Raw genomic sequence first — 3,794 nt, 5'->3', positions numbered from 1 at the left:
CGAGGAAATAGTGTGTGGTGCTCAGTCTGGAAATGATACAGAATCATCACACTTACCATGGAGCTTGAGTGAGACTAATGAGGACAATACAGAGCAAATAGTAAATGATGCTCAGCCTGGAAATGATGCAGAATCATTACATTTACCATGCAGCTTGAGTGAGAACAATGAGGACAATACAGAGCAAATAGTAAGCAGTGCTCAGACTGGAATTGATGCAGCATCATCACATTTACCATGCAGCTTGAGTATGAATAATGAGGACAATGCAAAGCAAATAGTGAGTGGAGCTAAGCCTCGAAATGAATCAGAATCATCACATTTGCCATGCAGCTTAAGTGTCAATAATGAGGAAAAAGCTGAACAAATAGTGGAAGGTGCTCAGCTTGGAAATTATGGTGAATCATCACATTTACCATGCATCTTGAGTGAGAATAATGACAATGCAGAGCAAATAGTGAACAGTGCTCAGCTTGGAAATGATGATGAATCATCACATTTACCATGCAGCTTGAGTGAGAATAATGACAATGCAGAGCAAATAGTGAACAGTGCTTAGCTTGGAAGTGATGATGAATCATCACATTTACCATGCAGCTTGAGTGCGAATAATGAGGACAATGCAGAGAAAATAGTGAGCGGGGCTCAGCCTGGAAATGATGCAGAATCATCGCATTTACCATGCAGCTTGAGTACGAATAATGAGGATAATGTAAAGCAAATAGTGAGTGGTGCTCAGCCTGGAAACGATGTAGAATCATTACATTTACCATGCAGCTTGAGTGCAAATAATGAGGACAATGCAGAGCAAATAATGAGCGGTACTCAGCCTGGAAACGATGCAGAATCATTGCATTTACCATGCAGCTTGAGTGGGAATAATGAGGACAATGCAGAGCAAATAGTGAGAGGTGCTCAGCCTGGAAATGAAGCAGAATCATCACATTTATCAAGCACCTTGAGTGAGAATAATGAGGACAGTACAGAGCAAATAGTAAGCGTTGCTCAGCCTAGAAATGATGCAAAATCATCACATTTACCATGCAGCTTGAGTGGGAATAATGAGAATAGTGGGCAAATAGGGAGCGGTGCTCAGGCTGGAAATGATGCAGAATCATCCAAGTTACCATGCAGCTTGAGTGGGAATAATGAGGAATGTGACTCCCCTGAAAGGAAGGATAATGCAGAAGAAGAATCTATTGCATATGAAAATGAAAGGGGCTCTGAAAAAGAGCCCAACTCACCCGGAGAAGGAACCAGCAGTAAAGCAAATTATACATCAAGCTTTGATACAGCAAACCCTGCCTTGTGGCCAGAGGTCCTACATTCTGCTGATGTAGACCGGATAATTTTGATTGGACCAAGTAAAATCAAAGCCATGAGATTTCACTGAATAAACAGAAGCGACGCTTCTCAATGTCACACTGTCAAAGAGTGCATGAGAGTGCTGAGATAATGCATGGACCATGGCTCGTTTACTGAAAATCAGTTGATAAAGTATTCTGCTTTTGTTAATGCTTGCACTTTCTGGTTACAACTGTTGGCATAACATTGCTGGCTGATGCTCTACAAAATCATGAAGTGTCACATGCTCATTTTAGAGCATACACAAAATGGACTCAAGCAGGGTCTATACTCAGACAGAACAAATGCATAGATTCAGAAACCCAGCAGATAATCAATTCAGAAATCACTCATTGGAGAAATGTGCTTCAACATTTAATCTCTATTACTCTCTTCCTCGCAAAGAATAGCTTAGCTTTACGGGGCTCATCAGATACGTTGTTCACTGATCATAATGGCAATTTCCTATGTTTGGTACAGCTCCTTGGGAAATATGATGTCATGCGTAAGCATTTAAAATGAGTAGTGCAGCAAAAGAATTCAAAATGAATTGCTCGACATTGTGGCAAGTAAGGTGCTTGAGAACATATTGATGCGACTCCCTAAAGCTAGGGAGTCTACTCAGTTATCATGGACTGCACTTCCAACATTAGTCACATAGAACGATGTCACTGACGGTGAGATTTCTTGATGACAGTGATGGACAAATGAAAGTAAAAGAACACTTTGGCTGCTTTAAGCCTGTGGACGACTGGAAAAGGCTTAACTGAACTGTTTATTAATGTCCTGAATGAAAATAAAATAATGCTTGAACACTGCTGTGGTCAAGGATATGACAATGGCGCAAACATGAAAGGCAAACACAGTGGGGTTCAGGCTAGGATTCCTGCTCTTAATCCAAGAGCATTTTTTTGTACCTTGCGGCTGCCATTCCCTCAATATGGTTTTATCCAATGCAGCATTGTCATCTTTGGATTCAGTAACTCTCTTTGGATTACTACAAAGAATATACACTCTTTTTTCAGCATCTACTATCAGGTGGAAAGTCCTCGCAAGGACAGTTAGAAATCTCACTGTAAAGCTACTAAGCGAAACCCGTTGGGAGAGTCGCATTGACAGCGTGAAAGCAGTAAGGTTCCAAGTGCCTGACATCTATGACGCACTAATGGAATTAGCACAGTTAAGCAAAGCTGATGCTGGAATCAGACATGAGGCCCAAAGTCTCGCTAACCAGATAACTGACTTCACGCGTAGTTTGGCACGATATCTTGTTTCAGATTAACATTGTGAGCAAGACATTACAAAATAAGTCAGTGGACATTGTGACTGATACTTCCTTGATGAAAGGATGTCTTCAGTTCTTTGTAGCCTACAGTGACAATGGCTTTGAAAATGCCATCATTGCTGCCAAAGAAATGGCAGCTGACCTAGGAGATGAGACTGCCTTCAAGGAGATCTGCATCCGTCAAAGAAAGAGCAGTTTGATTATGAGGGTAGAGATGATGTAAAACGGACCCAAAGTCCAGAGGAAAAGTTAAAGAGGGAGTTTTTGTATGTGCTTGTTGACACAGCCCATGGTTCAATTGAAGAAAGGTTTGGACAAATTAAGGATCATGAAATATGCTGAGGCTTTCTGTATGACCCTAGCAAGCTTCCTATGGACAAAACACCATTGGAGCATTGTACAAACCTTCACCAGCCACCAAAACATGGTGAATCTTCTGACATCAATGGCAAGGACCATCATGTTGAATTGGAAAATATATGCTACATGTTACCAAGAGGGACAGTTACACCACTACCAGTTCTCCAGTATATTCATGATGCTAACCTGAAGAACATTTCCCAAAGGTCTGGATATCATTGAAGATTCTGCTCACTCTGCCCGTCACAGTTGCAAGTGGTGTGCGCAGCTTCTCCAAACTGAAGCTCATTAAAACATACCTTCGATCAACAATGGGCAATGAAAGACTGACATTGCTTGCTATTTTATCAATCGAAAATGACATTGGCCAATCCCTGGATCTATCCGACCCTGTGCTTCGATTTGCAAGGGCAAAGTCAAGAAAAGTTGCTTTTTGAACACCTAATACAGGTAATATTCGAAGACTGTCACCTAATATCTAATGTATGCATTTTCTTTTGCATTTGCATTTCCATCTAGTCCTTTATCAAGTGCCCTATTTACAACATTTGTAACATACCATTTTTTTGGTTGTCATTTCTGGCGGTGGAGGGTGCCGGCCCTGGGTGAGATGCCCCTGGTGGCCATGGCCAGCGAAAGCACTGAGACCACCCTTCAAATGTTGAGAGAGGCGCTAACTTCAGAGACAGTGGAGGAGTGGCAAACTTAATTGCTTAGGGGCATCTAACTTCTTTACTCATTGCAATGAGACTCTTCTAGTGCAGCTACAATGTTACAATCAGTTAACTCTCTCCTTAAAGTCTAA

The 3,794-nt window shown here is 41.5% G+C and overlaps 1 pseudogene; it reads left to right on the top strand.

Moving 5' to 3' along the window:
• The first annotated feature begins 2,284 nt into the window (after positions 1–2,284).
• Positions 2,285–2,971, top strand: LOC138557665 (uncharacterized; annotated as a pseudogene).
• Positions 2,972–3,794: the final 823 nt, after the last annotated feature.

This window comes from Ambystoma mexicanum, chromosome 1q (assembly GCF_040938575.1).
Source record: "Ambystoma mexicanum isolate Mex_15411 chromosome 1q, UKY_AmexF1_1, whole genome shotgun sequence".
Lineage (NCBI taxonomy): Eukaryota > Metazoa > Chordata > Amphibia > Caudata > Ambystomatidae > Ambystoma > Ambystoma mexicanum.
This window is presented reverse-complemented; position numbering and strand designations above follow the sequence as displayed.